The 13,868-nt window shown below is 42.2% G+C and overlaps 1 protein-coding gene across 1 annotated transcript in view; it reads right to left on the bottom strand.

Moving 5' to 3' along the window:
- Positions 1 to 13,868, bottom strand: part of LOC131926320 (glutathione S-transferase alpha-3) — a 265,294-nt gene that overhangs the window by 125,013 nt on the left and 126,413 nt on the right. The window lies entirely within an intron of this gene.

Here is a 13,868-nt window from a genome sequence, read left to right as displayed (position 1 = left end):
TAAATACTTAATAAAAATGAAAAATTAAACTTAGATGTGAACAATGACAACAAATTCCCCAAGAGCTTGTAGTTACTAATTTTTTTCTGTCAATCACAAACATTTCTTGAAAGGCTGGGTGGAGACCCACACCTTTAATCCTAGCACTCAAGAGGCAGAGTCAGGAGGAACCTTGTGAGTTCAAGGACAGCCAGACCTACAATAAAGTGAGACCCTGTCTTAAATGAAATGAAGCAAACAAACAAACAAACAAACAAACAAACAAAGTTAAAGAGAAAGGAAAGGAAATTATCCTGGACAAGGTGGTTACTGTTGCTATAAATCAAGCCTGATAAATCTGAGCTCTGAGAAATCAGTAACTTGCCAGGGATGACCAAGCATCAGAAAAAGCTGCAGTATAAGAAGCAGGTCATCTTTACAATGTTGCTTCAAACATCCATGGACCTAGATGCTGACAGCACACAACATTCAGACTGGAATTTAGAGACCTGCATTGCAGCCTGGAGAAAGAATATTGACTTGCTAATGGTTGGTGTGAAACTTCAGTGAAGGAGAAATACCTTTTCTGCATCTTGAAACTCTCCAGGCTGGGCTCCAACTCACAGGTCTGCCTATCTCTGCCTCCCCAGTGTTAGGATTAAAGGCATGCACCCCCTTTTCTGCCTTTATTTTTCTTATTTTGGGGAGTATATTATAATTACACCATCTTACCCCTTCCCTTTCTTCTATTCCAGCCCTCTCACATACCCCTCCTTGATCTCTTCCAAATTCATGGCCTTTTTTCATTAACTGTCTTCACAGGCATATATATATATATATATATACATATATATGTATATATATATATACATACATATATATACACACACACACATATATACGTATATTCATATATACTTCTATATAACCAGCTCAGCATGTTTTTCCTCTGCCCCTTCAGCTCTAAATATGAAATTATCAAATAAATAATAAATGGCACCACCCTATTGGAACTAGTGATGTAGATTAGGCTTACCCACAAACACTGATTTTATTTTTAATTTTTTATTTTCCTTTTAGTTTTGTTGTTGTTTATTTTTTATTTATTTATTTATTTTTACATTTTTAGAGCTTTATTGGGAGAGAGGGAGAGAGAGGGAGAGGGAGAGAGAGGACCGACAGACGTAAGGAGTAGAAAGGAAAGAGAGGAAGGGGGCTGGCACACAGAGGGCCCACCCACTTTTTAGGATGGGACGCTGTCCAGGCTGATGATGTAATTAAGGACCAAATCCTTACATCCCAGACTTTCCCTTATTATAGAAAAAGCAGGTAGATGGGAATAGGGGCATCGTTCCTCTCAAAAACTGCTTCCAGCTGACCATTCGATATCGGTTGGCTCTTGGGGGAGTCTTCCGAGGTCGACAGGCGTTGTGGGATGCTGTCTGTCATGCATTTTCTCTGGACACATGTATCTCTCTTGGCTGTGGCTGGGAAATTTCTGTTTGACAAGATGCTGGTGACACAGAAAAAAAACTCAGAGAGAAAAGTGCACAATGGAAAAAAAAAAGCATCTTCAACAAATGGTGCTGGCAAAACTGGATATCAACATGTAGAAGGCTGCAAATAGATCCATATCTATCACCGTGCACAAAACTTAAGTCCAAGTGGATCAAGGACCTCAACATAAATCCTGCTATTCTGAACTTGCTAGAAGAGAAGGTAGGAAGTAGTCTTGAACACATTGACATAGGAGACCACTTCCTAAATAGAACACCAGTAGCACAGACACTGAGAGAAACAATCAATCAATGGGACCTCTTGAAACTGAGAAGCTTTTGTAGAGCAAAGGATACAGTCAACAAGGCAAAGCGACAGCCTACAGAATGGGGAAAGATCTTCACCAACCCCACATCTGACAGAGGACTGATATCCAGAATATATAAGGAACTCAAGAAATTAGACATCAAAATGCCCAACAGTCCAATTAAGAAATGGGCTATAGAACTAAACAGGGAATTCTCAACAGAGGAAACTCAAATGTCTGAAAGACATTTAAGGAATTGCTCAACATCCCTAATCATCAGGGAAATGCAAATCAAAACAACTCTGAGATACCACCTTATGCCTGTCAGAATGGCTAAGATAAAAAACACTGAAGACACCTTATGCTGGAGAGGATGTGGAGCTAGGGGAACTCTCCTCCACTGCTGGTGGGAATGCAAGCTTGTACAACCACTTTGGAAATCAATATGGCGCTTTCTTAGAAAAATTGGGAATCCATCTCCCCCAAGATCCAGCTATACCACTCTTGGGCATATACCCAAGGAATGCTCAACCACACCACAAGAGCACTTGTTCAGCTATGTTCATATCAGCATTGTTTGTAATAGCCAGAACATGGAAACAAACTAGATGCCCTTCAACTGAAGAATGGATAAACAAAATGTGGTACATATACACAATGGAATACTACTCAGCAGAGAAAAACAATGACATCATGAGGTTTGCAGACAAATGGATGGATCTAGAAAAAATCATCCTGAGTGAGGTAACCCAGACTCAGAAAGACAAACATGGTATGTAATCACTCATAGCAGGATACTAGATGTGGAACAAGGATGACTGGACTGCTACTCACATCACCAGGGAGGCTACCTGGAAAACAGGACCCTAAGAAAGACATGGGGATCGCCCAATGACAGAGAAATGGAATGAGATCTACATGAACAGCCTGGACATGAGTGGGGGTAGTGAAGGGCGAGGGTCGAGGGAAAGAGAGCTTGGGGGAGCGGGAGATCCCAGCTGGATCAACAACAGAGAGGAAGAAGAAGGAATAGGAGACCATGGTAAATGAAGACCACATGAGAATAGGAAGAAGCAAAGTGCTAGAGAGGCCCACAGAAATCCACAAAGATACCCCCACAACAGACTGCTGGCAATGGTCGAGAGACAGCCTGAACTGACCTACTCTGGTGATGGGATGGCCAAACACCCTAATTGTCGAGCTAGAAACCTCATCCAACACTGAGGGATCTGGATGCAGAGATCCATGACTGGGCCCCGGGTGGATCTCTGGGAGTCCAATTAGCGAGAATGAGGAGGGTTTATATGAGCGAGAATTGTTGAGACCAAGGTTGGATAAAGCACAGGGACAAATAGCCAAACGAACGGAAACACATGAAATATGAACCAAAGGCTGAGAGGTCACCAACTGGATCAGGCCCTCTGAGTGGGTAAGACAGTTGATTGGCCTGATCTGTTTGGGAGGCATCCAGGCAGTGGGACCGGGTCCTGTGCTTATTGCATGAGTCGGCTGTTTGAAACCTGGGGCTTATACAGGGTCACTTGGCTCAGCCTGGGAGGAGGGGACTGGACCTACCTGGACTGAGTCTACCAGGTTGATCTCAGTCTGCGGGGAAGGCTTTGCCCTGGAGAAGATGGGAATGGGGGGCGGGCTGGGGGGAAGGTGAGGGGGGGCGGGAGGGGGGGAGAACAAGGGAATCCGTGGCTGATATGTAGAACTGAATTGTATTGCAAAATAAAAATTAAAAAAAAAAAAACTCAGAGAGAGAAAAATATCATTATTGTTTTATGTTGAGATTTATCTGAGGTAGATCTGGCCTGTCTCCATGGATTTTGAAACATCCTAATCTTTATCAGAGATAGATTATTTTAAAGTACCTGTTTTCTTTATTAGTTTGGCATCCAGGAGACAGGTGATCAATTGATAAAATCACAGTAAAGGATATTTATATTAAAGTCTTTTTTTGTAGCGCCCAGATGCTTTTGGATCTGGGGGAGTAAATATCTTTAGTTGTTACAGTTTCTTACATGATGATCTCTGGATTCTGGTTCTGTGGTGGTCCTGTTTCATTGGCTGAACAGTGAATTAGAACAGGGAAATGGGAAGAGAAAAGCTTGTTGTGCATGAGAACTTATTTTTTCCAATTAGGGAAGAGGCAAAGATCAGGGCCCTGTCTGTATGCATCTGACAACCACAGGCAGTGGATCTGGAGTGAAGCAATGAGCTCTTATTTTAGGTAGAAATGTTCTTTTTTTGTTCGTTATGTATTTGTTTATTTGTTGGTTTATTTTTTTATTTATTCACTTTTTTTTAATGCCAAATGCGATTTATTGAAGGAGGGAGGAGGTCTTAAATACAGGCTTAAAGCACAATGGGAGAACCCCGAGGGCAGAAGTTCTCTACAGATGTTTTACAATCTTGGATCAAAGCTGTTAATGCCCATTATGCAGGATACATAGACAAGGAACTTCCCTTAAGCAGTTTGGAGGGTGAAACCCAGCAGGGAATTAGCATAGGGAGGATATCAAGGTCAAGGTCAGCAAGCAAGGCAACAGTTATCCAAAACGGGGGCCAGGGCCCTACAGGTCCTCCCTTTACTAATCAATGAGCTTCTGACTTAGGTTGTGTGTGACTTCAGCAGGTCACCTTACCCTTCATGGAGACACCTGTGCAGGCCACACAGGCCCTCTGTCTTAGGCTGGTGAGCACCCCCCAGGCATTACCCGTCTCTGAATACTCATTATCATACAGGCTCAGAGTTAACTGCTGCCAAAGATCTCAAAGTGGTGCTGGGCTTGCAATCTGTGTGTTCGACACAGAAAAGACTAACAGAAGTCCTAATTCATCCAGAGTCAGTAGGCTAAGGGCAACTAAGGCATTCCCTTCCTTAATGAGGCTTACTGCAAATTGGAGTCCTTGTAAGATGGTATCCCAAAAGAAAATGGTACTTGAGTTTATAAATTTACAATTTTCAAAGTCAATTGAAATGTATATAACTATTGAATTAAATTTATCATGCCCAATAGAATAAAAGCTTAATTAACTGTGGTAGCTACTTTTGCTGCCAGGGTCTCCACTGCAAACACTAATTTTATAGAGAGGGCAGGAAGGGTGCTGGCTTGGTGGTTCAGGTCCTTAATCCCTGCCCTGTGAAGGAAGAGATGGGTGGATCTCTGTAAGACTGAGTCCAGCCCAATGTACATAGTAAGTTCCAGGACATCCATAGCTATGTAGAGTGACCTTGTCTCAAACAAAACAAAACAACACAAAAAAGAAACAAACATATATAGGACCCACAGAGGACCTTCCTGCTCTTGCACATTTGTTCCTCATCCAGTTTTTCTTTTCTTTTCTTTCTTTTTTTTTTTTTAAAGCAAGGTTTCCCTGTGTAGCTTTAGAGCCTGTCCTGGAACTCACTCTGTAGTCCAGGCTGGCCTTGAACTCACAGAGATCCATCTGCCTCTGCCTCCCAAGTGCTGGGATTAAAGGCGGGCACCGACCCCTGCCCCCGGACCTCATCCACTTTTCTACATGATACTCAGGAGACTTCCTCAAGCACTTTTAAGATTACCTAGAAGAAAATTAGAATTCCTGGGCACTGAAGATGACCTCACTGTAGTAAAAGACTAAGCCAACAGCTAAATGGTTGGATTAATAGGAGAACCTTAGGGATTGATCCTTTACCCTAAGGTGGGACAAGTGCTGGGCTTTTGGAGTAAGTATATAAGCCAGAGCCTGGGCCTTTCTTCACAACTACATTGGACAGTCAGCTGCTTGGACTTGCCTTATTCTGAAGTAGGAGAGCACTTAAGATGGAAATTGATGGTGTCAACGAGAATGCCTGGTGGACGTTGCCTGAAAACTTTGATTCCCCACTTGTGACATTCATAGATGAAGCCCAGGAGGAACATATATTTGGTAGGTGGCCTTTCCTTTATCTTCATCATCTCTTTCATGGTTTTCCAACCTTCTCCATATGTACAGTCTCTCCCAGATTCCCAGTTGTTGTGTGACACCATTCCTGGGGAGATGTGGGCGAGTGTGTACTCACCCCAGAGAAGGAGCCCATAATATCCAAAGAAACCATCAGTAGAACTTGGTGAACCAATGAGATTTATTGAGGTTCCTAAGGGGTAGGAGTGAGGGGTTACCCATAGGAGCAGAAATGACTCAAGAAAGCTGTGTCACTAAAGCCCACCCAGCATGGGTGACAGCCCACAGAAGCTGGGGAACATGGAGCACACTAAACAGCCAGCAGGCAACTCAACATGTGGTTGGGTGATATTTCCCAGGGGCTCAGCTGGTCTCTGCTTCTTTCAGACTTGTTGGACTGTGTTTCTCCACAGCTCTGTCTGCCTCAGCCTGACTACTGACAGTCTTTACTGCTTATAGACCCTTTTTGTTTTTTTCATTTTGAGACAGAGTTTCTGTGTGTAGCCTTGGCTGTCCTGGAATCTGCTCTGTAGATCAAGATATCCCCCTGCCTCTGTCTCCTGAGTGCTGGGATTAAAGGTGTGTTTGACCACTTCCCATCTTGCTTAAGTACACTTGGTGAGGTCAGATCCTTCTGAAGCTGATCAATTTTGGGGGACTTCCAGAAGTTGCTTATTTCTTCTGTCTTAAGGGACTTTATGCAGGATGGAGTGTGTAACTGCCCCATTTCTTGAACATTTTGTTTGATTTTTTGCCTTTTGGTTTTTGAGACAGTGCCTCTGTATATAGCCCTGGCTGGCCTGTAACTAGCTTTATAAACCAGGCTGGTCTTGAATTCACAAAGATCTGTCTGTTTCTGGGCTCTGAGTGCCAGCATTAAAGGAGTGCACCACAATGACTGCCACACCCTGTTCTTCTATCTCTTCTTCAACATCGACTGTCTTTACAGCTTCACTCAGAACAGGTTTTAATCTTGGAGGTAACTGCCACCCAATACCAGCCTCCTCCCATACACCCAGTGCTAGTGGCTTATAAATCCTTTGGTTATATCTTCTGTGTTCAGACCACGAGGACTTACACCTCAGATGCATTGAAGTACACAGCAACACCCTCATTCACCTGGAGAGATGGTTTACAGCCTCAGGCGAGACTCGAGTCACTGTGGTTGGACCACTCAGAGCAAAGAGGTGGTTGATGGATATGATTCGGAGTGTGGGGAGGCAGCAAGCTTACCACCACAAAGACTTACACCTCAGACGCATCGAAGTACACAGCAACACCCTCATTCAGCTGGAGAGGTGGTTTACAGCCTCAGGCCAGACTCGAGTCACTGTGGTTGGACCACTCAGAGCAAAGAGGTGGTTGATGGATATGATTCGGAGTGTGGGGAGCCAGCAAGCTTACCACCAGGCCCGAGGTAGGTGACTTTGACAGATATGCGTTGAAGGTTGCTTGCCTGACAAATAACAGTTGTATGGCACCATAAATTCTGAGTGAGCCTCCCAGGACTGTGGGAATCCAGATGCTCCTCAAAGTCTATTCTAAGGGAAATGGTTTTAGGTTACAGCCATTTTCATTTCCTGAAGTCTCTAAGATCCTGGGGAGGTAGAAATAGATCACCTGGGTAGGCCTGGGCTTGTCTGAATTCTTCCCCTTTCATGTCCCCAAGGAAATCTTGATTCCTAGTCCTAAGCCTCACTTGATCATTGTTCCACATTCTCTCCCTAGGTGAAAAGATGTTGCATATTGTCCAGAAGCAACCCCTGACCAACGGTGACTTGGATGACTCTTTCAGCATGCTGGCATACATATGTGGCCTGATTCTTGATATCGTTTTTGGGTTCTGACCTGGCTGGCCTGGACCTCACAGAGATACACCTGCCTTTGCCTCCCAAGGACTGGGATTAAAGGTGTTCTCCACCACCGCCAGGCTCATATTTACTATATTCTACAGAGAAAATACTTTACAGTTGAAAATAACCATGGACATTTGAAGTATAATCTGTATTTATTTTCAAGCTATCTGTGTTTTATAATCTGTGTATTATTTTCCTGCAGTTGTACATAAAATCTTTTTACCTTCAAAAAAAGGACAAATACTGTAGAATTGTATTACATGACATGTATAGAATATACAAATCATAGAGACAGAAAAACGAGACATTATCTCAAGATGTAGAAGAAAGAAATGTAGAGCAATGATTTCCTAAGTACAGAATGTCTGTTTTGTGTGATGGAAATGTCCCACAAATGGAGAGTAGTATCAGGAAATAATATCATAAATATAATAAATCAATACAGTTAATGTAATTAATGAATATCATAAATATAATTATTAAATAAATACTGTGAATGTATACCATGAATATCATGAATGTAATTAATATCATGTGTGTAATTAAAAATAAATAAATAAATAAATAAATAAATAAATAAATAAATAAATAAATAAAAACTTAGCCTGGGGGTGGGTGGTGCTGCACACATTTAATCCCAGCATTCGGGAGGCAAAGGCAGGCAGAACTTTGTGAGTTCCAGGCCAGACTGGTGTAAAGTGCAAGATCCAGGAAAGGCACTAAGCTACACAGAGAAATCCTTTCTCAAAAAAACAAACAAACAAACAAAAAAACAACAAATAAATACAACAAAGAAACAAACAAACAGAAAAATTTTAAAAAAGAGAAATTAAAAGTAGATCTGAACAATGACAACAAATTCCCCAAGAGCTTGTAGTTACTAATTTTTTTCTACCAAACACAAACATTTCTTCAAAGGCTGGGTGGAGACACACACCTTTAATCCTAGCAGTCAGAAGGCAGAGTCAGAGGAACCCTGTGAGTTCCAGGACAGCCAGGTCTACATTAGAGAGACCCTGTTTTAAATGAAATGAAAGAAAGAAAGAAAGAAAGAAACAAACAAACAAACAAACAAAGAGAGTTAAAGAGAAAGGAAAAGAAATTATCCTGGACAAGGTGGTTAACCTTGCTATAAATCAAGCCTGATTAATCTTGAGCCCTGAGGAATCAGTAACTTGCCAGAGATGACCAAGCATCAGAAAAAGCTGCAGTATAAGAAGCAGGCCATCTTTACAATGTTGCTTCAAACATCCATGGACCTAGATGCTGACAGCACACAACATTCAGACTGGAATTTAGAGACCTGCACTGCAGCCTGGAGAAAGAATGTTGACTTGCTAATGGTTGGTGTGAAACTTCAGTGAAGGAGAAATACCTTTTCTGCATCTTGAAACTCTCCAGGCTGGGCTCCAACACACAGGTCTGCCTATCTCTGCCTCTCCAGTGTTAGGATTAAAGGCATGCACCACTTTTCTGAGGTTATTTCTCTTATTTTGGGGAGTATTATATAATTACACCATTTTACCCCTTCCCTTTCTTCCATTCTGACCCTCTTACATACCCCTCCTTGATCACTTTCAAATTCATGGCTGTTTTTCATTAGCTGTCTTCACAGGCCTGTATATATATATATATATATATATATATATATATATATATCCTGTATATATATGTCCTGTATGTATATTCATATTTATATATATGTATATATATATACACATGAGCTCAGCATGTTTTTCCTCTACCCCTTATAATCTAAAATATAAAATTATCAAATAAATAATAAATGCCACCACCCTATAGGAACTAGGGGTGTAGACTAGACTTACCCACAAACACTGATTTTATAAGAAGGGCAGTAAGGGTGCTGGCTTGGAGACTCAGGTCCTTAAACCCTGAACTGTGGAGGAAGAGATGGGTGGATCTCTGTGAGAATGAGACCAGTCATACATACACAGTAAGTTCCAGGACAGCCAGAGCTATGTAGAGAGACCTTGTCAAACAAAACAAGATAAAACAAAAAAGAATCAAACAGATGTAGAACCCACCAAGGACCTTCCTGCTACTGCACATTTGTTCCTCATACACTTTTTCTTTTTGGTATTTTGAGACAGGGTTTCTCTTTGTAGCTTTGGAGCCTGTCCTGGAACTCACTCTGAAGCCTATGCTGGCCTCGAACACACAGAGATCCACCTGCCTCTGCCTTCCCAGTGCTGGGATTAAAGGCGTGTACCAACACCACCTGGACCTCATCCACTTTTCTACTTGATACTCAGGAGACTTCCTCAAGCACCTTTAAGATTACCTAGAATAAAATTAGTATTCCTGGGCACCAATGATGACCTCACTGTAGTAAAAGAGTAAGCCAACAGCTGATTGGTTGGATTAATAGGAGAAATTTAGGGATGAATCCTTTACCCTAAGGTGGGTCTAGGGTTGGGCTTTAGGAGTGAGTATATAAGCCAGAGCGTGGGCCCTTCTTCACAACTACATTGGACAGTCAGCTGCTTGGACTTGCCTTATTCTGAAGTGGGAGAGCTCTTGAGATGGAAATGGATGGTGTCAACGAGAATGCCTGGTGGACATTGCCTGAAAACTTTGATGCCCCACTTGTGACATTCATAGATGAAGCCCAGGAAGAGCACATATTTGGTAGGTGGCCTTTCCTATGTTCTCTTCCCCTCTTTCATGGTTTTCCAATCTTCTCCTTTTGTGCAGTCTGTCCCAGATTCCCAGTTGTTGTGTGACACCATTCCTGGGGAGATGTGGGCAAGTATGTACTCACCCCGGAGAAGGAACTCATAACAGCAAAGGAAGCCATCAGTAGAACTAGGTGAACCAATGAGATTTATTGGGGCTTCTTAGGGGTAGGTTTGAGGGGTTACCCACAGGAGCAGAAATGACTCTGAGACAGCTGTGTCACTAAAGCCCACCCAGCATGGGTGACAGCCCACAGAAGCTGGGGAACCTGCAGCACACTGAACAGCCAGCAGGCAACTCAGCATGGGATGGGTGATCTTTCCCAGGGGCTCAGTTGTTCTCTGCTTCTTTCAGACTTGTTGGACTGTGTTTCTCCACAGCTCTGTCTGCCTCAGCCTGACTACTGACAGTCTTTACTGTTTACATACCCTTTTTGTTTTGTCATTTTGAGACAGAGTTTCTGTGTGTGTAGCCTTAGCTGTCCTGGAATCTGCTCTGTAGATCAAGATATCCCCTGCCTCTGTCTCCTGAGTGCTGGGATTAAAGGTGTGCTTGAACACCTCCCCGTTTGCTTAAGTACACTTGGTGAGGTCAGATCCTTCTGAAGCTTGTCAATTTTCAGGGACTTCCAGAAGTTGCTTATTTCTTCTGTCTTAAGGGGCTTTCCTGCAGGATGGAGTATGTAACTGCCCTGGTTGTTGAACATTTTGTTTGATTTTTCGCCTTTTGGTTTTTGAGATAGTGCCTCTCTATACTGCCCTGGCTGTCCTGGAACTAGCTTTATAAACCAGGCTGGTCTTGAACTCACAAAGATCTGTCTGTCTCTGGGCTCTGAGTGCCAGCATTAAAGGAGTGCACCACAATGACTGCCACACCCTGTTCTTCTATCTCTTCTTCAACATCAACTGTCTTTACAGCTTCACTCAGAACAGGTTTTAGTCTTGGAGGTAACTGCCACCCAATACCAGCCTCCTCATATACACCCAGTGCTAGTGGCTTATAAATCCTTTGGTTATATCTTCTGTGCTCAGGCCACGAAGACTTACACCTCAGACGCATCGAAGTACACAGCAACACCCTCATTCAGCTGGAGAGGTGGTTTACAGCCTCAGGCCAGACTCGAGTCACTGTGGTTGGACCACTCAGAGCAAAGAGGTGGTTGATGGATATGATTCGGAGTGTTGGGAGCCAGCAAGCTTACCACCAGGCCCGAGGTAGGTGACTTTGACTGATATGAGGTTGAGGGTTGCTTGCCTGACAGATAACAGTTGTATGGCACCATAAATTCTGATTGATCCTCCTAGGACTGTGGGAATCCAGACGCTGTTCAAAGTCCATTCAAATGGAAACAGTTTTAGGTTACAGCCATTTTCATTTCCTGAAGTCTCTAAGATCCTGGGGAGGTGTGAATAGATCACCTGGGTGGGCCTGGGCTTGTCTGAATTCTTCCCCAAACATGTCCCCAAGGAAATCTTGATTCCTACTACTGAGCCTCACTTCACCATTGTTCTACATTCTCTCCCTAGGTGAAAAGATGTTGCATCTTGTCCAGAAGCAACCCCTGACCAACACTGACTTGGATGACTCTTTCAGCATGCTGGCATACATATGTGGCCTAATTCTTGATATCATTTTTGGGTTCTGACCTGGCTGGACTCGACCTACAGAGATATACCTGCCTTTGCCTCCCGAGTACTGGGATTAAAGGTGTTCTCCACCACCGCCAGGCTCATATTTACTATATTCTACTGAGAAAATACTGTACTGTTGAAAATAACTCTAGACTTTTGAAGTATAAACTGTTTGTATTCTAGTTATCTGTGTATTATTTCTCCTGCAGTTGTACTTAAAATCTTTTCGCCTTCAAAAAAAGGACAAATACTATAGAATTGTATTACATGACATATATAGAATATACAAATCATAGAGACAGAAAGATTAGACATTATCTCAAGATGTGGAAGAAAGAGCAATGATTTCCCAAGTACAGAATGTCTGTTATGTGTGATGGAAAAGTCCCACAAATGGAGAATAGTATCAGAAATAATATCATGAATGTAATAAATCAATACAATTAATGTAATTAATGAATATCATAAATATAAATTTTGAATGAATACTGTGAATGTAATCAATGAATACCACAAATGTAATTAATATCATGAGCATAATTATAAATAAATAAAACCTTAGCCCGGTGGTGGGTGGTGCTGCACACATTTAATCCCAGCACTCTAGAGGCAGCGGCAGGCAGATCTTTGTCAGTTCCAGGCCAGCGTAGTCTACAGTATGAGATCCAGGAAAAGCACTAAGCTACAAGAGTAATTCTGTCTCAAAAACCAATAAATAAATGAATGAATGAATGAATAAATCAATAAATAAAACAAACAAATAAATAAACAAACAGCTAATAAAAATGAAAAATTAAACTTAGATGTGAACAATAACAACAAATTACCCAAGAGCTTGTACTCACTAATTTTTTTTATATCAAACACAAACATTTCATGAAAGGCTGGGTGAAGATCCACACCTTTAATCCTAGCACTCAGGAGGCAGAGTCAGGAGGAACCCTGTGAGTTCAAGGACAGCCAGACCTACAATAAAGTTAGACCCTGTCTTAAATGAAACAAACAAACAAACAAACAAACAAACAAACAAAGTTAAAGAGAAAGGAAAAGAAATTATCCTGGACAAGGTGGTTACCATTGCTATAAATCAAGCCTGATAAATCTGAGCCCTGAGGAATCAGTAACTTGCCAGGGATGACCAAGCATCAGAAAAAGCTGCAGTATAAGAAGCAGGCCATCTTTACAATGTTGCTTCAAACATCCATGCACCTAGATGCTGACAGCACACAACATTCAGACTGGAATTTAGAGACCTGCACTGCAGCCTGGAGAAAGAATGTTGACTTGCTAAGGGTTGGTGTGAAACTTCAGTGAAGGAGAAATACCTTTTCTGCATCTTGAAACTCTCCAGGCTGGGCTCCAACACACAGGTCTGCCTATCTCTGCCTCCCCAGTGTTGGATTAAAGGCATGCACCCCCTTTTCTGACTTTATTTCTCTTATTTTGGGGAGTATTATATAATTACACCATCTTACCCTTTCCCTTTCTGCAATTCCAACCCTCTCACATACCCCTCCTTGATCTCTTTCAATTTCATGGCCTTTTTTCATTAGCTGTCTTCACAGGCATATATATATATTTCTATATAATGAGCTCAGCATGTTTTTCCTCTACCCCCTAAGTTGTAAACTATGAAATTATCAAATAAATAATAAATGCCACCATCCTATAGGAACTAGCGATGTAGACTAGACTTACCCACAAACACTGATTTTATAAGAAGGGCAGTAAGGGTGCTGGCTTGGTGGCTCAGGACCTTAATCCCTGAACTGTGGAGGAAGAGATGGGTGGATCTTTCTGAGAATGAGACCAGCCGGATATACATAGTAAGTTCCAGGACAGCCAGAGCTATATAGAGAGGACTTGTCTCAAAGGAAACAAGATAAAACAAAAAAGAAACAAACAGATGTAGTACCCACCAAGGACCTTCCTGCTCCTGCACATTTGTCCCTCATCCACTTTTTC

This window comes from Peromyscus eremicus, chromosome 16_21, assembly GCF_949786415.1.
Source record: "Peromyscus eremicus chromosome 16_21, PerEre_H2_v1, whole genome shotgun sequence".
Classification (NCBI taxonomy): domain Eukaryota; kingdom Metazoa; phylum Chordata; class Mammalia; order Rodentia; family Cricetidae; genus Peromyscus; species Peromyscus eremicus.
This window is presented reverse-complemented; position numbering and strand designations above follow the sequence as displayed.